The sequence below is a fragment of the Schistocerca americana genome, chromosome 6, assembly GCF_021461395.2.
Source record: "Schistocerca americana isolate TAMUIC-IGC-003095 chromosome 6, iqSchAmer2.1, whole genome shotgun sequence".
Classification (NCBI taxonomy): Eukaryota; Metazoa; Arthropoda; class Insecta; order Orthoptera; family Acrididae; genus Schistocerca; species Schistocerca americana.
The window spans coordinates 189,876,335-189,899,621 of NC_060124.1; the positions used below are offsets into that span (position 1 = coordinate 189,876,335).

Below are 23,287 nucleotides of genomic sequence, written 5' to 3' on the forward strand. Positions count from 1 at the left end.
CCCGGTATCGGCGGGTAAATACAGTACTGCAGTGCCAATGTTGTTCGGAAGTACGATGCAGTGTTCCTTCCGACAAGCATGCATGTCCGTAGGAACAGACACTGTGGGGACTACAACCGTTATGAAATGCATGAAATGTATCGTTGTTGTCGTGGTCTTCAGTTCTGAGACTGGTTTGATGCAGCTCTCCATGCTATTCTATCCTGTGCAAGCTTCTTCATCTCCCAGTAGCTACTGCAACCTACATCCTTCTGAATCTGCTTAGTGTATTCATCTCTTGGTCTCCCTCTACGATTTTTACCCACCACACTGCCCTCCAATACTAAACTGGTGATCCCATGATGCCTCAGAACATGTCCTACCAACCGATCCTTTTTTCTAGTCAAGTTGTGCCAAAAACTCCTTTTCTCCCCAATTCTATTCAATACCTCCTGATTAGTTATGTGATCTACCCATCTGATGTTCAGCATTCTTCTGTAGCACCACATTTCGAAGGCTTCTAATCTCTTCTTGTCCAAACTATTTATCGACCATGTTTCACTTCCATACATGGCTACACTCCATACAAATACTTTCAGAAACGACTTCCTGACACTTAAATCTATACTCGATGTTAACAAATTTCTCTTCTTCAGAAACGCTTTCCTTGCCATTGCCAGTCTACATTTTATATCCTCTCTACTTCGACAATCATCAGTTACTTTGCTCCCCAAATAGCAGAACTACTTTACTACTTTCAGTGTCTCATTTCCTAATCTAATTCACTCAGCATCACCCGATTTAATTCGACTACATTCCATTATCCTCGTTTTGCTTTTGCTGATGTTCATCTTATATCCTCCTTTCAAGACACTATCCATTCCGTTCAACTGCTCTTCCAAGTCCTTTGCTGCCTCTGACAGAATTACAATGTCATCGGCAAACAGAGTTTTTCTTTCTTCTCCATGGATTTTAACACCTACTCCAAATTTGTCTTTTGTTTCTTTTACTGCTTGCTCACTAAACAGATTGAATAACATCGGGGAGAGGCTAAATCCCTGTCTCACTCCCTTCCCAACCACTGCTTCCCTTTCGTGCCCCTCGACTCTTATAACTGCCATATGGTTTCTGTACAAATTGTAAATAGCATTTCGCTCCCTGTATTTTACCACTGCCACCTTAGAATTTGAAAGAGAGTATTCCAGTCAACATTGTCAAAAGCTTCCTCTAAGTCTACAAATGCTAAAAACGTAGGTTTGCCTTTCCTTAATCTATCTTCTAAGATAACTCGTAGGGTCAGTATTGCCTCACGTGTTCCAATATTTCTATGGAATCCAAATTGAACTTCCCCGAGGTCGGCTTCTACCACTTTTTCCATTCGCCTGTAAAGAATTCGCCTTAGTATTTTGCAGCCGTAACTTATTAAGCTGATAGTTCGGTAATTTTCACATCTGTTAACACCTGCTTTCTTTGGGAATAACGACAACGATCAGCTATACAATCGTATGAAGACAATGAAAATTTGTACCGGCTTAGGACTCGAACCTGGATTTCTCGCTTTTTGCGAGCTGTCGCCTTACAATTAGGATATCCGACCACGGTTCACGGCCTGACCCAAATTTCCATTGTCAACGGATAAATACGATATTGCAATGTCTGTGTTGATGATGTCCATTGTGTTGTTTGGGTCCATTATGCACTTGATGTTTGTCCATATTGGCAACAGTTCATGACTTTCCATAGATGGTCACGACACACATGTGCACAGCCGACCGTTCTCAGACACCTTGCCATAACAATCAGGCATTTGTCAGAGTCGCTTATATCGGCGTATTTCCCATTTCTTACCCGTAACGTCGCTAGAATGATTCTCCATTCGCCTCTGCTCCTCTTACATATTTTTCTCACCACGCCACGTATGTGCAGCGCCACCAGACAGCATGCACTCTCGCCACGGTCAGTGGTCAGTATGTTTTGGATCGTCAGTGCACATTGTCTTTCGTTTAAACTGTGCTCAGATGCTACCACTAGTTTCCCCACAACTGCTGCCACTCATTTCTTCTCCTAATTCAAACAGGTACTCTGAGCCTTACGTGTACTTGAATTTTACCATGGCGATACCATTTTCTATCCGTTCCTGAACTCCGAGTTGCCTCGCGGCGCCTTGAGATCTCATTCGGCAAGATGTGGCATGTATTTTCCAAATTTTGATGCGCATTCCGGAGAACAGCGGTTCAAATTCCTATTTGAGACGCCAGGTTTAGATTTCTCCTGATTTCCCAAAATTTGCTGAGACCAGTGCTTGGTTGATTCATGTGAAAAGGCAACGGGAAAATTCCCTTTCCTCTCTCCTGCCTTCCCCTGTCTGTTCCCAATGCGAACTTGCATTCCTTCACTAGTGACCTAGTCGTCGCGGGAGCATTAAACCTTAACCTTCCTGCTGATTTCCTTTAAATTGTTACTAGCATCACCTGAGCAATGTCTTCGTCTAACTAGTTATCTCCAGAGTAATTTTCTCAGGCAGTTTCGGGACTCGAACGCGAATTTTCGCAGGGCTTGGCGCGCCTCCAGGTCTCATTCAAACATTCTTAGGCAGTGATGTTTCGACATACGATTTATTAACCTGACAACCAGAGGTTTTCCCAAGAGGTATGTGATTATAGAGCCACTGGGGAACAGACTACATGGACTTCATCACCGTAGATTCAGTCATTCATTCCATTTCAGAGAATGTATTCCAAATGCTATACATCCCTTGTGATAGAGTAAGTCTTGTTTCTCCACCAGATGCATCCTCTACAGTTGCGCTATTTGCGCACATCCCGTGGAAAAATCTTCGACTGTAGTTCGGAAATTATAGTCACAAATATCACTGAGATTGAAAGACTAAGACTCTAAGTGAAACCTGGAGGCGCACTAAGGTGACTGATCAAAAAATTGGGAAATACGGATTCGACTTCCGATGTGGCACAACATAAATGACAACATATTCACTATTTAGCAGTACACTCACACTTCCCTTAATACCAGTAATACACTACAAAATCAGGGAAAGAAACATGTCTCATATGGAAATTATAGCTGAATTCCTTTGTCACTCGAACACACGAAGCATGAATTTTAATCCTTTCAGTGAAGTAGTTAAGAGGGAAAGCTGTCATGAACAACACATTGAACTCAGGGTGGTATGTACTTGCTTTCCTCCAATCTTTGAACTGAGTTACCGAGCCTGTTATAGTGGGATGCACAATATGTGGACTCTGAACCACGTCATTTCTCACATTTACAAACATGCCACAGAAAAAAATACAAACAAATAACCCAGGACTGACATTAGTTGGAATTATAGATCTCTGAATCCACAATTTGACACAGAGCCACCGAGCAGCCTCAGTAACACACCAATAGATTAAAAACAATAGCAGCGGCTATACTCTCATTCAGATGAGAAATCACAACAACGCTCCCTGTGAGAAGGTCAAACATTACGAGCCAGAGTCACAACTGATGTTATCGGCCGTGGGAAGTGTGTGCACTGCCTGTGGATTCATGATAGCTGCAGTGCGTTGTCCTCTTCCCAGACGCATGCGTGTAACTAGGGACGAGTAATGACGCCGAGAAGTGGATCTACCAACCGCGTACTCCAAGCGGACACTCGACGCGGAAGGAGAATTAACAAAAGTCGCACTTCAGTCCGACATTCACTAGTTTCGGGTCGCTGCAAATATTAGCCGAGCATGTAATGCAACGTACTTTTGATTCTGGTCACCATTCTGTGTTGTCTCCGGTGGATTTTGCTTTGTATGTTGTTAACTTCGTGTATACTGAAGCAGACGACATGCCAAACTTGTTTTCTGGCAATGAAGTAAGGCTAGGTTTGCAGTACGGGTTAGCCCTCTCAGCCAACGACCTTCGATTTGTATAGGCCACCACCCCAAGCGGTGTGCGAAATATAGTCTTAAAAGTGGAGGCCGGCAGTTGACGGTTTGGACGAAATATCACATAATCGTTCGTCGAAAAAAAAAAAAAAAATCCGTACTTACTTCGACTCTTACGTCAACATTCCATAGTTTTTGATAGAATCGACATAGAAATTTTCTGTATCTCGTGAGTCCTGTGGGCTGAAACTAATGGCGATCAGCTGTCAACGCGACAAGCGCAATACCCTCTTGCCGATTTCGGTGAATTTTTTCTTCCGTAAATTATAAATTTTCCACAAAAATCATTCCAATTTGGTAAACAGTTTTATTTTTATTTATTGGTATGTAAGAAGGTTTACAAACATAACATTTTACTTTCACTACCAGTTTATATATTTTATAACCATACTAGCTTAGCGCCCTCTGCTTCGCCCGTGTCGCCCATATGGTCTGCACAGAGCTTTTTTTGTTTTTTTTTTGTGTTTCTTTAATCGAATTACTATGGTGTTCACAATTTGCACAAGGCCATAGAAGCATAGACTTTTCTGAATGTACGTCTGAGCAAAAGGCGATTCTGGTTGTCAGGGGTCCTAGGTTTATGTTAATCATGCCTTTTGCGTTCTTGAGGTGATATTTCCATAGATATTTCATCCTCTAACAGATATTTCTTTATATATAACATAGAAGTGAAATACCAGTTTCCATAGATTTAGCTTTAAATTTTTTTAAATATTGATATATTTACTGAAAAAGTACCATTCTGTATTTCACCCCCCTCTCCCCTAGGGGTTGAATTTACAATTTCTTTTATTTCTAACAGAGAAACCAAATGAAAATTTTCTTATATTTAGCTCTGAAAATACTTAAGGCGTTCTATAATAATAACTTATTTTCAAAACAAACTTTCATCCACTGTTTTACCCACTTAGCGGTGGAATTTCCAGAACTGATGAAACATGTATCTTTTTTAGAATGAGATTTTCACTCTGCAGCGGAGTGTGCGCTGATATGATTTTACGTATTTTTTTTTTATTTCTGTCTGAGAAGCCAAATACCAGTTTTCGTAGTTCTAGCTTAAAATTTGCCTTAATAGTGACGTACCTTAAAAAAGCCTTTCACATCCTATTTCACCCACTTAGGAGTGGAATTTCGGACTATCCTTTATTAAAAGATGCCTACAATTTTAGACACCATCTCATTTCAGGTTTCTATCCTTAGCGGTTTGGCCTGTGCGATAACGAGTCAGCGAATCAGTCTGGTTCTGTGTGTCCCGCTTGGGGCTCCATTTTCCAAAAATAGTGAAAAATGTGTTTTTTTCATTTCTAACCGAGAAGCCAGATACAAATTATAATAGATGTAGCATTAAAAATTCCTTCACAGTGAAACATTTTCAAAAAACACTTCATCCTCTTAGGAACTGAATTTCCAAAAACAGTTAAATGTGTATTTTTTATTTCTCACAGAGAATCCAAATACAACATTTCATAAATTTAAGTTAAAAAAATGCTTGAATAATGCAATATTTAGATAAAAACTTTGATCCCCTATTTCACTCCCATAGGGATATAGTTTCTGAACACACTGAAACATGTATTTTTTATCTATAACGGAGAAGTAAAATTCAAATTCTCATAGATTTAGCTTTAAGAACCCTTTCATAAAGAAATATTTCATAAAAAATTTCATTCCCTATTTCATACCTTTAGGGTTTGAATTTTCAACACTGGAAAACATAATTTTTTATTTGTAACCGAGAAATCAAATACCTATCACCATGGATGTACTTCAAAAATACTTTAGCAGTTCTTTAATAAGGATTTATTTTAAGAAAAAAACTTTCACCCAATATTTCACGCCCATCACGGTTAAATTTCTAAAAATGCTTAAACATATAATAATATATAATAATAATAATAATAGCTTTATTCAACATCGAATGGTACACTTCATATGTACAAAGAAACAGTAATGATTAAAGTTATTTGTACAATACACAAGACACATTCTTCCGAATACGTCATTAATTTACAACAAAATTAGAATAAGGTGTTTACTTATTTCTATTCACATAATTTCACAAAGCATTTGTTGTTCTTCATATAAGTATGGTACTCTTCTAATGTGTAGAAAGGGTGTTTTACTAAAAATTTCTTAAGCTGATGTTTCAGTTTAATTGTAGGAAGAGCCATGACTGCTCTAGGCAGTGCTTAGCTAATTTTATACCTGCAGACTGAGGTCCCTTTTCGTAAAGTGCTGTTCTGTGGCTGCCAATGTAAAACCTTCTTTATTTCTAGTATTGTACTGGTGGAAATCTGAATAAGTGTTTGGGTGCAGCCATTTCACAAGCAATATGGCTTTTAGAATGTATGTGTTTATAACAGTTAACACCTCTGTTTTTGGAAACAAGTTGCGACCAGATTCCCTATATTTTGCTCCACAGATTATTCTCACACCCCTTTTTTGAAGAATGAGTAGCTTATCTAGATTAACTTTGGTTGTTGCCCCCCAAATTTCAATACCGCAGTTCAAGTGAGAGGAGAAAAGAGCATGGTATGCAGTCTTTAGGACTACGGTGTCTCTACAGAACTTGCTGATAGTACTGAATGCAAACTTAGTTGCTAGAGAGTCAATATGTGTGTCCCATTTCAGGTTGCTTTGGATCGTTACGCCAAGGAATTTTACACTAGACTCTTTCTTTACCAATTCGTTGCCCATGTATAATTTAATTTCATTATTGAAACTACTTTTGTTAAACTCCATCAAACATGTTTTACTGGTGCTTACATTTAAGTGGCTTTCATTAAAAAACGGAACAATTTCTTTTGTCACATTATTACACTTGGCCTCTAGTTCATTACATGATTCTTTTTTACATACAATGGACGTGTCATCGGCATACAGAACAATTTTGGAATTTATAGCACAGTATTTAATATCATTTACATAGATCAAGAACAGAAGGGGGCCCAACACCGAGCCCTGGGGCACGCCATATTTTATGCAAGTGATCTCTCATTTGTACACACCACTTTCCGTTTTAAGTAGAACAAACTGCTTTCTATTGCTCATATAACACTTTATTAGGTCATAAGCAGCGCCTCTAATGCCCATGTTCCATAGCTTGTCTAATAGAATGTCAACATTCACACAATCAAAGGCTTTTTCCAGGTCTAGGTATACACCTGCCACATGTTCCTTGCTTTCGATATCCCCTAACACCTCTTCAATTAGCTGAGCAGCTGCAGTGCTAGTTGATTTACCTTTTACGAATCCATTTTGATTTTCGAACATCAGGTTGTGTTTGTTAAGAAAGTTTATAATCCTGTTATATATAACTTTCTCAACTATTTTAGAAAAGACAGGAAGGACTGAGACTGCTCTGTAGTTTTCTATTTTGTTGTTGTCACCTTTCTTAAAAATGGGTGTTACCTGTGCTATTTTTAGTCTGTCTGGAAAGGTGCCTGATTCTATTATTTATTTCTTACTGAGAAACCCAACGCCAACATTCGTAATTTTAAATAAAAAATTTCCATAATAGTGACATATTTAAAAAACTATCATCTATATTCACAGCTTCAGTGGTGGAATTTCGAAAAATCCCTTTTGAAATGGCGCCTACGATGTGATACCAACACCATCTCCAAATTCCAAGTTTCTGTCCTTAGCGGTTTGGGCTGGGCGATGAGGAACCAGTCTGTCAGGACATTGCCTTTTATGTAGATTGATTAGATGTTGTGAATTATAAGTAGGTTTTAACAGATGTTGCTGGCAGTTACAATTTTTCGTTATGTTGATGAAATAATTTAATTCCACATTATGTTTCGAGGTGGGTCCTCATCGTTTGGCAAATATGGCAGTACAAAAACAATTACTTCTAATACGGCAAAGGCAACTAATCAGCTGTAGCAAAACATACCAGCCAAACATGCTGAGAATTTTCAAGCATTACACTCTTTAGAGAAACGCTGGAAAACGGACGCCTTGGAGGAAACGGAAATATTAATCCACGGCCAGAAATTGAAAACAGAAATTCTAAATGAAAAAATTTAATTTAAAGAACAGTACTTTAATTCAGTGCTGTTAAAACAGGAAGTCCATAATCATCAGCAGTATGTATTTTTCTTTATTCCAAAAACCTTGTCTTCGTAATTTTAGAGCAAAGTGTTTATCTTTAGAAATAAAATATAAGTTTATATTTTCTCTCACTGTCACAATATGTCTAGTAACATCAGAGATACGTTGCCCAAGTTTTCAGAACACGTTGTAAAGTAACAGATATCACTAACATCGACACACTGATAATGAAATCGAACGAAGCTTTATTTTGATGGCCATCTTGTATCAAGAGCGCAGTGATATAAAAATGAAAAGCGCGTTGTTAGAGTGTCTCACGACGTTAAAGACAGTGGGCGACAAAATACAGAGAATCACCGTGATGGAAGATGGGCTATATTCCCCAGTCCTGATGAACGTAGCCGTCCATAGTGCATGCCTATACTAAAAACTACTGCTGAAAAATCTTTGTATATTTGAGCGAAATGTTGCTATGTTGTAAAATCTGTCTAACAATAGGGTCATGGTTCAAAACATGTTGCATAAATACAATAATTTAAGCAAGAAAACAAAGATTATTGAGTGGTAGCTTTCTCTGTGAAACCTATTTATTGTGCACATTTTATTCCATCATTACTCATTATAAAAAAGACGAATTTTTGTAACATAATATACTTAAGCCGTATCATTCCACAACATTAACCTAATTTTAGCAGGCATTTGGATGAGCTTGCCGGAGATTATCAAGTGTCTGTAGCCATTAAGATACACGGAGACGTTTGCTACGTTACTTCATTCTCTCTGCGATATATGCTGACACCATGTAGTGTGCGAAAGTTGTGGGTGCGCTACGGATCTGGAGAACAGCGATGCTAGGTGAGCTTGTGGTTTTTTAAAAAAGTAATGACCATAATGTAAGGGGGAGTGTTCTTCCTTGGGTATAGTGTACTTACCCACACATGATGTTTCCTGGTTAGCTCTTCAATCTAGTGACGGATTTCACAGTCACACTGAGACTGCCATAAATATTTTCCTGTATTTCCTGCTGTTTTTTTTCGTTGTTGTGATACATGAGAATCAGCTTTGTGCAGCGTTGGTGAATATTAGGAGCTATACGTGTTTAAGTGCTGTATTATATACTAGTATTATAGCTACATGAAGGATATTGTTAATTCTTCAATTACAAGGTTCTATGGAGAGGAAAATTCATTTTTAAAACTAGTTACATAGCGTGTGGATGGTTATGTCATGCTTCGTCAGTCAAGCACAATTTTGTATCTTAAAATGGTAGGTATTCTAGCATGGAACACATTATATTTACAAATGAAGTGACTTTCGTTAACGTCTACTACTATTTTTCCTGTTTTGAACATGGAACATTGTGTTATTTGCCTACAGATTCTATTTCCAAAAGTTTTAAACTTGTAAATCGATATTGGTAATACCTCTTAATTTTATTTCTCTTACTGATATTGGTGTGTAGTAAATTAAAATATAACACATAGGCCATGCATTATGAACAGGGGCTCGATCGTGTCGAAAGATGCAATCGCCACCCCCGAATTGCTCTTCAACAGAGGGAAGCAAGAAGGTGCTTAAAACATCAATGTACGCCTGTGCAGTGATTTTTTTTTTTTTTTTTTTTTTTTTTTTTTTTTTTTTTTTTTTTTTTTTTTTTTTTTTTTTTTTGTCATCAGTCTGCTGACTGGTTTGATGCGGCCCGCCACGACTTCCTTTCCGGTGCTAACCTCTTCATCTCAGAGTAGCACTTGCAACCTACGTCCTCAATTATTTGCTTGACGTATTCCAATCTCTGTCTTCCTCTACAGTTTTTGCCCTCTACAGCTCCCTCTAGTACCATGGAAGTCATTCCCTCATGTCTTAGCAGATGTTCTATCATCCTGTCCCTGCTCCTTATCAGTGTTTTCCACATATTCATTTCCTCTCCGATTCTGCGTAGAACCTCCTCATTCCTTACCTTATCAGTCCACCTGATTATCAACATTCGTCTATAGCACCACATCTCAAATGCTTCGATTCTCTTCTGTTCCGGTTTCCCCACAGTCCATGTTTCACTACCATACAATGCTGTACTCCAGACGTACATCCTCAGAAATTTCTTCCTCAAATTAAGGCCGGTATTTGATGTTAGTAGACTTCTCTTGGCCAGAAATGCCTTTTTTGCCATAGTGAGTCTGCTTTTGATGTCCCCCTTGCTCCGTCCGTCATTGGTTATTTTACTGCCTAGGTAGCAGAATTCCTTAACTTCATTGACTTCGAGACCATTAATCCGATGTTAAGTTTCTCGCTGTTCTCATTTCTACTACTTCTCATTACCTTCGTCTTTCTCCGATTTACTCTCAAACCATACTGTGTACTCATTAGACTGTTCATTCCGTTCAGCAGATTATTTAATTCTTCTTCACTTTCACTCACGATAGCAATGTCATTAGCGAATCGTATCATTGATATCCTTTCACCTTATATTTTAATTCCACTCCTGAACCTTTCTTTTATTTCCATCATTGCTTCCTCGATGTACAGATTGAAGAGTAGGGGCGAAAGGCTACAGTCTTGTCTTACACCCTTCTTAATACGAGTACTTCTTTCTTGATCGTCCACTCTTATTATTCCCTCTTGGTTGTTGTACATATTGTATATGACCCGTCTCTCCCTATAGCTTACCCCTACTTTTTTCAGAATCTCGAACAGCTTGCACCATTTTATATTGTCGAACGCTTTTTCCAGGTCGACAAATTCTATGAAAGTGTCCTGATTTTCTTTAGCCTTGCTTCCATTATTAGCCAGAATTGCCTCTCTCGTCCCTTTACTTTTCCTAAAGCCAAACTGATCGTCACCTAGCGCATTCTCAATTTTCTTTTCCATTCTTCTGTATATTATTCTTGTAAGCAGCTTCGATGCATGAGCTGTTAAGCTGATTGTGCGATAATTCTCGCACTTGTCAGCTCTTGCCGTCTTCGGAATTGTGTGGATGATGCTTTTCCGAAAGTCAGATAGTATGTCGCCAGACTCATATATTCTACACGCCAACGTGAACAGTCATTCTGTTGCCACTTCCTCCAATAATTTTAGAAATTCTGATGGAATGTTATCTATCCCTTCTGCCTTATTTGACCGGAAGTCCTCCAAAGTTCTTTTAAATTCCGATTCTAATACTGGATCCCCTATCTCTTCTAAATCGACTCCTGCTTCTTCTTCTATCACATCAGACAAATCTTCACCCTCATAGAGGCTTTCAATGTATTCTTTCCACCTATCTGCTCTCTCCTCTGCATTTAACAGTGTAATTCCCGTTGCACTCTTAATGTTACCACCGTTGCTTTTAATGTCACCAAAGGTTGTTTTGAGTTTCCTGTATGCTGAGTCTGTCCTTCCGACAATCAAATCTTTTTCGATGTCTTCACATTTTTCCTGCAGCCATTTCGTCTTAGCTTCCCTGCACTTCCTATTTATTTCATTCCTCAGCGACTTGTATTTCTGTATTCCTGATTTTCCCGGAACATATTTGTACTTCCTCCTTTCATCAATCAACTGAAGTATTTCTTCTGTTACCCATGGTTTCTTCGCAGCTACCTTCTTTGCACCTATGTTTTCCTTCCCAACTTCTGTGATGGCCCTTTTTAGAGATGTCCATTCCTCTTCAATTGTACTGCCTACTGCGCTATTCCTTATTGCTGTATCTATAGCGTTAGAGAACTTCAAACGTATCTCGTCATTCCTTAGTACTTCCGTATCCCACTTCTTTGCGTATTGATTCTTCCTGACTAATGTCTTGAAGTTCAGCCTACTCTTCATCTCTACTATATTGTGATCTGAGTCTATATCTGCTCCTGGGTACGCCTTACAATCCAGTATCTGATTTCGGAATCTCTGTCTGACCATGATGTAATCTAATTGAAATCTTCCCGTATCTCCCGGCCTTTTCCAAGTATACCCCCTCCTCTTGTGATTCTTGAACAGGGTATTCGCTATTACTGGCAGAAACTTGTTACAGAACTCAATTCGTCTTTCTCCTCTTTCATTCCTCGTCCCAAGCCCATATTCTCGTGTAACCTTTTCTTCTACTCCTTCCCCTACAATTGCATTCCAGTCGCCCATGACTATTAGATTTTCGTCCCCCTTTACATACTGCATTACCCTTTCAATATCCTCATACACTTTCTCTATCTGTTCATCTTCAGCTTGCGACGTCGGCATGTATACCTGAACTATCGTTGTCGGTGTTGGTCTGCTGTCGATTCTGATTAGAACAACCCGGTCACTGAACTGTTCACAGTAACACACCCTCTGCCCTACCTTCCTATTCATAACGAATCCTACACCTGTTATACCATTTTCTGCTGCTGTTGATATTACCCGATACTCATCTGACCAGAAATCCTTGTCTACCTTCCACTTCACTTCACTGACCCCTACTATATCTAGATTGAGCCTTTGCATTTCCCTTTTCAGATTTTCTAGTTTCCCTACCACGTTCAAGCTTCTGACATTCCACGCCCCGACTCGTAGAACGTTATCCTTTCGTTGATTATTCAATCCTTTTCTCATGGTAACCTCCCCCTTGGCAGTCCCCTCCCGGAGATCCGAATGGGGGACTATTCCGGAATCTTTTGCCAATGGAGAGATCATCATGACACTTCTTCAATTACAGGCCACATGTCCTGTGGATACACGTTACGTGTCTTTAATGCAGTGGTTTCCATTGCCTTCTGCATCCTCATGTCGTTGATCATTGCTGATTCTTCCGCCTTTAGGGGCAATTTCCCACCCCTAGGACCAGAGAGTGCCCTAAACCTCTATCCGCTCCTCCGCCCTCTTTGACAAGGGCGTTGGCAGAATGAGGCTGACTTCTTCTGCCGGAAGTCTTCGGCCGCCAATGCTGATTATTTATCAAAATTTAGGCAGTGGCGGGGATCGAACCCGGAACCGAAGACGGTTCGATTATGAATGAAAGACGCTACCCCTAGACCACGGATACAGTGATAATGCCACGCAAAACAACAAGGGGTGCAAGCCCCCTACATCAAAAATACTACCACACCATAACACCACCGCCTCCGAATTTTACTGTTTGCACTACACACGCTGGCAGATGACGTTCAGCGGGCATTCGCGATACCCAGACCCTGCCATAGGATCGCCACATAGTGTGCCGTGATTCGTCGCTCCCCACAACGTTTTTCCACTGTTCAATCATCCAATGTTTACGCTCCTTACACCAAGTCGTTTGGCATTTACCAGCGTGATGTGAGGCTTATGAGCAGCCGCTCGACCACGAAATGCAAGTTTTCTCACCACCCGCCTAATTGTCATAGTACTTGGAATGCGTCCTTATGCAGTTTGGAATTCATGTTTCATGGTTTGGATATATGTATGCTTACTACACATTACGGCTCTCTTCAACTGTCGGCGGTCTCTGCCAGTCAACAGACGAGGTCGGCCTGTACGCGTTTGTGCTGTACGTGTCCCATCACGTTTCCACATCATTATCACAAGGGAGACCTATGGATGTTAGGAGTGTGGAAATCTCGCGTGCAGATGTATGAGACAAATGACACTCAATCACCTGACCACGTTCAAGTCCATGAGTTTCGCGGAGCGCCCCATTCTACTCTCTAACGATGTCTAATGACCACTGAAGACGCTGATATGGAGTACCTGTCATTAGGTGGCAGCACAATGCACCTAATATGAAAAACGTATCTTTTTTGGGTAGTCCTGTTACTTTTGATCACATAGTGTACAACACTATCCTCTACATCAGTGTGTAACACTGTACATACAGATTCGTTAAAGATTTCTAGTCCAATCTAATGACCTCAAGTTAATGTAGATCTTGCCACTTAATCTGTTCATAAGATATTTCAGTAGATAACATGAATATGCACTTCATAATGGATATATTCAGGAAATATAGTATCAGTTAAATAAGATCTTACTGGTTATCGAATATTGTCATCAACGTATGCTTACAACCAAATTACACAGCTATTCAGAAAGCATACATTATGAAACAAGCAAAGTACACGCTACGTTTATTGAAGCCTGTGAGTGTTAACAACATGGAAATAGCCATTTTCATCCCAATAACAGATCAAATGATGATAGTTACAAGTTGTGAATTTATTAATTATTAATTCAATTACATTTTGGAATTTTCGAGCACATCAGAAAGGTTAGGAGACAGAGACAATGGAACGCTATGTAGTTTTCATCAAATCAATCCAAAATAGAAAATATACTAATTTGAAACGTGGAAATTGCATTGTAATTTTTGGATTCAGAAACGCATTAAATTCTCTAAACTATTAACATCAAAATTCCTTTTTTTGTCATTTCTTATACTGAGCACTAAACTTATCTAACTTATTCTCGAAAAATACAAAACTGCAAAACACCGGGTTGGTGAACAGATTGAAGAACATACGCCAGTCATATTAAGCATACCATTGTAAACAAAACATGGTAATTCTCATTCTCATAAATGATTACCAATAGAGACTGTAAGCTATATTCACTACCTGTGTATTTTGTGTTGTACTACTTTTATAATATTATGAACTTGTTACAAAAACATATAAACAAAAGCTACAGTAATAAATCCAGCTTAAACCTGGAGATATTTCAAGACTGTTGATTGCACGAAGCGAACGAGGCACTTTCTTTTCATGAATGCTAGGAAGCAGAATTGTTTTTAAGCTCGCTCTGTGAACTACTACATCATCGTAATTATATACGAACTTCTCTGTCAATTGTGAATGTGAAAGTGTACCGAAATATCGGTTAAATGATATGTTAAAGTTACGTTTTGTCCAACACTGTTTATTTAAAGAGAACATCAAACGTCAACCTGCTACCAGAACCTCCTTTTCAAGTTTTCACAAGAAGAAGCAATTTGGGAGATTATCATCAAGACATCGACTTCATCAAGTTAAATATGATTATTCCAGCTACTCTATCTCATCACTGTGTCCGCTTTTAGATACTTCAGGGTAGACGATGAGTTTGGCTATTTTTGACAGACCCTGAAGTGTTACAACAAGTGAACGAACTGCGCTTGGAAGTCGTTTCCATACTTTCTGAGACAATCATCCTGGAACAAGATAAGATGACATCAAATACTCCGAAAAAAGATAGGGAACTAATTAAACATTAGATTATAAATAATTAATATTCCTCTTTTAAACTGGCAAATGATTTTTAATGCAAGGGGCGATCAAAAAGTGTCTATTGGAGGGCACTACTGCAGTGTATATAACCATGTAGTGAGACTCTAATGACGGTATATAAGCACTGACATGTAGGTAAGAGATCAGTGTGACATGCATGTATTTCCAATGTGCTTGCGGTAAATGCAAAAAACGTGAACTATTGTGACAGTATTACCAAATGCGTCCCAACAGGATCAACGTCCTCTTATTCGTTTCTTGGCTGCTGAAGGACGCATACTCGTAGACAGCCATCGGAGAATGAAGAATATGTATGGGGCAGCATATCTGTCGAAAATCATCGTTGTGGGATCGTGCGTCAAGTTCCGTGCTGGTCGTGGTTCGACACAAGACTCTGGTCGATCTGGGAGGTCAGCCTCATCCATTACGGGCAAGTGTGAGACACTCGAGTACCCGTCCTTTAATTCTGATCTCTCACCATGCAATTATCACGCCTTCAGTCCCTTAGTAAGGGCCTTCAAGTATCGAATATTCATGTCGGATGAGCAACCAGTTATAGACTTCTCCACGCAGCAGGAAACGATTTTTCATCAAACAGGTATCTTAAACCTGGTGCATCGGTAGCTTGATTTCCGTAATGCACACGGTGACTGATTTTGCCTGATTGGCTTACCGAGCGAGATGATGCAGTGGTTAGGACACTGGACTCGCATTCGGGAGGACAGTGGTTCAAACCACCGTCTGGCCATCCAGATTTGGGTTTTCTGTGATTTCCTTAAATCGCTTCACGAAAACGCCACGATGGTTCCTTTAAAAGGGCAGGGCCGATTTCCTTCCCCACGTTTCTTTAATTGTGCTCCTTCTCTAATGACCTCGTTGTCGATGGGACGTTAAACACTAATCTCCTCCCCTCCTCCTGATTGATTCTAGACTGTAAGGCCTTCGAAAGGGAACTTTTTGATCGCCCCTTTACTTAGTTAATGATCACACAACTGAAACTCAAATGTTTTCTTCGTTTTTCACCACATCAAGAAATATTGCTTCCGCGAGGTGTTTGGTCCTGTTTATGTCTAACAATACCTTTATATATATATGTGGTTTAGTGTCCACCACTGCATGTCGTAAATCATGTGCAAAGTTGAATGAGTTACTTTTGTTTTCATTCCTACCATAGTCGTAGGTATACGTTCACCTCTGTAAGTCGCTTAGGGAATCGTCTTTCTTAAGAGTTTTTTCCAATAATAATAGCTGTTATCACAGACATTCCCATAAAATGACAGCAGTTATGTTTCAAGGAAACATATTGGGAGTTCGTTGTCTCTTCGAGGTCTAAAAAAATGTGCTGTCGCACGAATTTCACTGTCTGCAAAAATTATTTCATTCACAGAAACTGGTTTAGAACCTAGATAGTTACTTGTCCACTTTCCGTATCAGAAAAATAGTTTCTGTCATAATTTATTGACGGCAACGAGTTGTAACTACTCAGACTGAACCCACAGCAAAAGAAATAAATAATGTGGTGAAAATGGTCTCGACTGTTCTTGATAAAATAAATAAAATTTCAAAATGAAGCTTTTGTTGCGTATGAAACTGGACGTTTACAAACAGTTCGTGTTACCAAATTTTTACTTACTAGAGTGAAACCAGACCGTTTAACACGAAAAAATTATTCGAAATTTTAGGCTAGCTCAGAGACCTGAAGAGAGATGCATACTGAAAATTACTGGGGGGGGGGGGGGGGGGGGTGACAGAAGAGAAAGTAAACGGTTTTGGAACAGACTAGAGATTTGAGAAAAAAAAAAAAAACTGGAGGTAGACTGGCCAGTGGCCAGGAAAATAGATGGTAGATGCCCAAAGGAAGTTCTCTTCTGGATTACAAGAAACCATAGAAGCTGAGAAGTCAAAGTAAAGAAAGGCAGGTAGATGACAATAGAAAATAAGCAGGACCAAGAGGGATTCGTATTGCTCAAGATCGCAAAGCATCGAAATATATAGAGAAGTCTTTTATCCAGCATTAGATGTCAAATGGCTGATGAATATGATGATTCATTACATATTAGAGTCTATCATAATAATGATAATACTGATTACTTAAAAATTTTGTCACTAAGTCATCATTGAATACATTACAGTTTTACCCCTTAGAAATTTCCGTTTTGCCCCTCACGAGTAGTTACCCCCCACGTTAGGCACCATTCTTCTGTATGAAGGAGGAATGTGTGCAGATGGGACCAAAATTTTCGTTTTTCGATTATGCTTCCATTTAGTAGTAAAATTTACTGACAATTATTACCCAAAGTTTCATTTTCGAAGTCCTGTGGAAAGTGATGAAAAAATTTGCGCTGATCCATATCTTCCGGCCACGTTCCCTTTTGCAGTTGTCTGCGGAATAACAATTCCAACACCGGCAAAAAGTGCATTCCTGAATGTGTGAAGAACACTACCAAACGTACATTTAGGTTCCTGTCAAATCCTGACATACTAAGGAAGTGTGTTCACGGCAAAACTCAAAATTCAAATAAATCATTGAATGCGCATATATCGTAACGTTGATCCAGAGAAGATTTTCGTTATCCACAATGGTAAAACTTGCAACATATAATACTGTAATTGTTTTTAATCATTAAAACGTAGGGGAAGTGAAAGTCCTACGGAGTGTGGGCTTCACCACTGGTGCATTTGCTCTACCAATTCTTGAGAAAATTGACCGTCGACGTGCGTCTAGAGCTGAAGTGGCTATGAAGGACTTAGCAAAGAAAACAAGACAGAAGAAAATAAGTACGAGACGAGTCAAAATTTCTTCTGAAGCTAAGATCGCTAAATAGTATTTATTTCACCACGACTGGTTTCGACAGAGACTTGCTATCATCATCTGATATTGGGAAATTTCAAGTGCATACATATCAGTACATAGTGGGGACAAATGCCACTCACAATAAAGCGGAAGCACATTGGTTTTTCAGTGATAAGAGGATAGTGTAAAATGCACATAGCTCCAAATGTGTTCGCTGCAGTGACATGGCTTAGGTGTAAAATTTAACGATGAACCGACAACTCATCGTCTTATTACCGACAAAGCAATGTATTATGTGTGTAATGTGTTCCCACTGTGTGACTGATACTTATGCACTTTAAATTTCCGCAGATCAGGTGATGACAGCAGGCCTCTGTCGGCACTGGTCATCGTGGAATATATAATGTTTAGTGATTTGGCTGTCCGCCCCGGTAGCTGAGTGGTCAGCGTGACAGACTGTCAATCCTAAGGGCCCGGGTTCGATTCCCGGCTGGGTCGCAAATTTTCTCCGCTCAGGGGCTGGGTGTTGTGTTGTCCTAATCATCATCATTTCATCCCCATCGACACGCAGGTCGCCGAAGTGGCGTCAAATCGAAAGACCTGCACCAGGCGAACGGTCTACCCGACGGGAGGCCCTAGCCACACGACATTTCCATTTCCAGTGATTTGGCTCCAGAAGAAATTTCTTACCATTAAGAAAGTCCTGAGGACAAAGAACCGTCATTTTTTACTTTATCTGTGTCAAGAGAGAGTTCAGTGCAGGGCAGAGTAGAGTTCTGTAGTGTTTTGTGATGAAAGCTGGTTCTACCTCTGTGCCACTGACGGCCGTGTATTGGTTGGAAGGAGGCCAGTTAACGTCTGCAACCAACATGTCTGAGTGCTAGGCACACGGCAGTTATGATCTGGGGTGCGATTTCATTTGACAGCAGGAGCACTCTCTTGGTTATTCCACGCACACTGACTGCAAATTTGTACGTCATTCAGGTGATTCGAGCTGTTGTGCTGCCGTTCTGCTACAGCATTCAGGGAGTATTTTCCAACAGTATATCGCTCGCTCACACACCGCTCTTGTGACCCTACATGCTCTACCGAGTGTCGACATGTCGCCTTGGCCTGCTCGATCGCCAGATCTCTCTCCAACCGAGCACATATGGGGCATCATCAGACGACAAGTCTAACGCCATCCTCAACAAGCATTAACGGTCCCTGTATTGATCAACCAAGTTCGACAGGCATGGAACTTTATCACACAAACTTACACTCAGCACCTGTACAACACAATGCATGCACGTCTGCATGCTTGTATTCAACATTCTGGTGGTTACACTGGTTATTAATGTACCAGCATTTCACTTTCGCAACGCCTTATCTCGCGCTTACATTAACCTGTGATCTTGCAGTATTAATCACTTACATATGTTACCTAGACAAATATATTCCGAAATTTCATTACTCCACGTTAATTATTTTCTGGTGTTCTAATTTTTCCCCGTCAGTGTGTAAGCGTAATTTTTAAATTTCATTTTTCTGTAAACCGTATTTTCGGACACTTGCGTGTCTTTCTCTCAACATTTCTGGTATAATGCTTTGCTATTTGCCCCTTACATTTCTCACAGTGCAAAAAACAAACACAAAGAGATAGATTTTTAGGTCTCTTGTTCAAGATGAGATATGTAGATAAAAATGCTGAAATTCCTACATCGATTCTTACCAAAAAGATGTGGAGCGTTACAAAACCTATTTCACCAAAGATATTTAAAACTGTTTAAGTATAATGGTGTATATGGATGTAGATGTAATACAGTTCAACTTTGGCAGTGATGGGATTAAAACGTTAAAAGAAAAAGGGACATTAATAACCTAGATATAATAAATTGATATTTTTATAATAATTTCTAAATTGGAAGAAAAATTTTGAAAACTGAACTCAAAGTCGCAGTATATTATTACCAACAATCACATAAAATTTTACTTTTTCATCTTTAATATTTCAGGCATATTTTTTGATAATATGAGAATATGTGCTTCATGGATGTCCCCACCCCCCGTGACTACGTAACTGTACAGTATTATTTCCTATGTTGCAGATTACCGAACGGAGGAGAGGCGACCGGAGTCGCGTATTTCCTTAACAACACTTCTGATTAATGCTGGTCGTGGAAAACCTACCAGCCAACGGCCATCTCACAGAAAGAGATAACGCTGGACTCATCTGCGTCGCTGATATTTAATTATTGTACGTTGTGATAGGAAAAATAAGTATATTATTGTAAGTGGATGACACAACGTGAAACTGTAAATCTATAAGAATCTGCCGAACTGTAAAATCTGTTTTATCTGCCAAGGCCTTAACGGAATTGTTCCTGTTACATTTGTTTATGGCAGAATGTTTTGCTACATACTGTGTGTGATTTCTTGTGAAGGGTATAATAATGTTGATTCACAAGATTTTTACTACATTCGATGAGTGAAAGAGGTGTTTGAAAGTATATAAAAATGAGTCGGAGGAAGACACTTATGGAGAATTGATTTTACGTAAACTGACATGACCACTGATATAATTTTGCAGTGATTGAAACAATTTTAGCTGAAGGCAGGAAGTGAATAATCCAGGCCAAAACATTCGTACCAGTTTAATATCACAATGTCACAGACTATAATTTGAAACGAAATTTATGACTGATGAAATCATTTTAACATCCACCATAGGCTGACAATTTGAAACGTCCCCTTAGAAAAATTTATGAATTACTGTGCTGGTAAACCCCTTACGTTATTTGATTTTCAAACAGCTGAGCAGAACAGAACGTACTCAGACATTTCGCTCTTTACTTATTCTGATCAACACTAAACTGACAAACAATATTTTTAGCGCAACGCAATCTGACTTTCAAAAATCCCTACAAAAGAATGGCCCTGACTAACAATAACCTATACCTTTCATGAATCACTTACCTCACAAAAAATCTTCGTTACTCAAACTACTGCAATACAGCGGGCGCCAATACTGCCAGCTGAATAAAAGATTCTAACTAGTGAAGGCACTAACTACTGATAGGCATAGTTACCAAATGAAAGATTTTGGTAGAGAACAAACAATGTATTTACCTTAATAGTGTTCAAAAGTCATCCAGTCTTACAAATTTACTCATGGACACAAGTCCAGATCATCCGCTCTCAAAATTCTGCCATCTACCTCCCCACATCCACCACTGCTGGCGGTTCACCTCCAACTGCGCAACGCTACGCACTGTTCACAGCCAGCTGCCCAACACTACAATAGCAGATTCCAACAATGCAAACCAGCCACAGACTGCACAGCAGTCTTCTGCTATCGCATACTATACAACGTGATAACGCTGAAAATCCTCCTATTGGTTGTGGAGCTGTAACTAGAGAAACATTGAAACAATTTCTTGTAGGTTATCAACTGAGTTGTCCTTTCAATGTAATTCCTTCCTTGCAGGACTGTCTGATATATATATCAGTTCATGACATCCAGTCTTACAAATTTACTGCCTCTGATGGACCCAAGTCCAGATCATCCGCTCTCAAAATTCTGCCATCTCTCTCCCCACATCCACAACTGCTGGCGGCTCACCTCCAACTGCGCAACGCTACGCACTGTTCACTGCCAACTACCCAACACTACAATAGCAGATTCCAACAATGCAAACCAGCCACAGACTGCACACAGCACAGTCAGTGAGTTTCATATAAAGCGCTACATGGCGTTACCAACATAAAAACCTAAATAGCCTACTTACAAATTCTTTATACACGACGATTTATTGTATCATATAACACATTACATTACTGGCCAGTTTCAGCCTGTGCATATGAAACAAAAGTCACCAACACAACTGCACTTGAAAATGGCCACAGGCCGAGACTGGATTTACGTAACGTGATGTTGGTGTGGTCTTCAGTTCGAAGGCGTTAGATGCAGTTCTTCGAGTTACTCTATACTGTGGAATCCTCTTCACCTCCGAATAACTACCGCAACCTACATCCTTCTGAATCTGCTTGCTGTATTCATCTCTTGATCTCCCTCTACTATTTACCCCCTCCACACACACACACACACACACACACACACACACACACACACACACACACATACTTCCATTCAGTTTTAAACCGGTGACCTCTCGATGTCTCAGAATGTGTCCATCCAACCGATCCCATCGGCCTAGTCAGGTTGGGCCACGAATTTCTTTTCTCCCCAATTCTGTTCAGTACGTACTCATTATTACGTGATCGACCCATCTAATCTTCAGCATTCTTCTGTAGTACCACATTTCAAAAGCTTCTGTTCTGTTCTTGTCTAAATTGTTTATCGTCTGTGCCTCACTTTCATAACTACACTACATACTTTCAGGAAAGACTTCCTAATAATTAAATTTATATTCTATGTTAACATATTTCTCTTATTTAGAAACGTTTTTTTTCCATTGCCAGTCAAGTTTTTATATCCTCTCTACTTCGGCCATCATCAGTTATTTTGCTGCCCAAATAGCAGAACTCATCTACTGCTTCAAGTGTGTCGCTTCCTAAACTAATTGCCTCACCAGCACCTGTGCTAGATGCTGTACTAAGGGTCACAGCCGCGCTGTTTGAGGTGCCATGTCACGGATTGCGCGGCGCCTCCCGCCAGAGGATCGAGTCCTCCCTCGGATACGTGTGTGTGTGTGTGTGTGTGTGTGTGTGTGTGTGTGTGCGTGTGTGTTGTCCTTAGCGTAAGTCAGTTTAAGTGGTGTGTAAGTCTAGGGACCAATGACCTCAGCAGTATGGTCCCTTAGGAATTCACACACATTTTAAAGGTCACATTGCACAAAGAATCTGAGAGCCTTCGGTGGGTATTTAAAATTATTTTATCATTCTGAAATTATGTTGGACTGTGGATCCATCCGTCAAGAAACCAATGGAACAAAATTATAAGTGAACATTCAATAATAACATGACGGCTATACTATATGATCTACGGAATATATTTGGAGCAGCAAAGTCAGAGCATCGCTGTAAGTTTGCTTAGCAACAAGAAACTCATTAAAACGAAAATAAAATTTTAAACGGCAGGACCTTGTTTCTTCGTATTTGCTTAATTCTACCAGAGCCTAAGAAAAACTTGTGTTGATAGCTGCAGAAAATAGATCACAGATATAGCTATGAAGGAAATTTATGAAAAAACATCTTCAAATAGTGACCACTTTGATTATTGTAGTGAACACGCAACGAATAATTGCCACCCATTCTCACTACATTTACCCGTTTATTGCTGCTGCATTATGGCGGGATCTGATAGGAAACTAGAACGCAACACTGCAGCCAACCTACTTAAGATTCCTTGT

General features: G+C 39.6%; 1 long non-coding RNA gene across 1 annotated transcript in view; it reads left to right on the top strand.

Moving 5' to 3' along the window:
* Positions 1-20,247, top strand: part of LOC124619934 — a 253,005-nt gene extending 232,758 nt beyond the window's left edge. Inside the window, exon 3 of the long non-coding RNA XR_006980167.1 lies at positions 20,024-20,247. This is a non-coding gene — a long non-coding RNA (uncharacterized LOC124619934). The remainder of the gene's footprint in view (positions 1-20,023) is intronic.
* Positions 20,248-23,287: the final 3,040 nt, after the last annotated feature.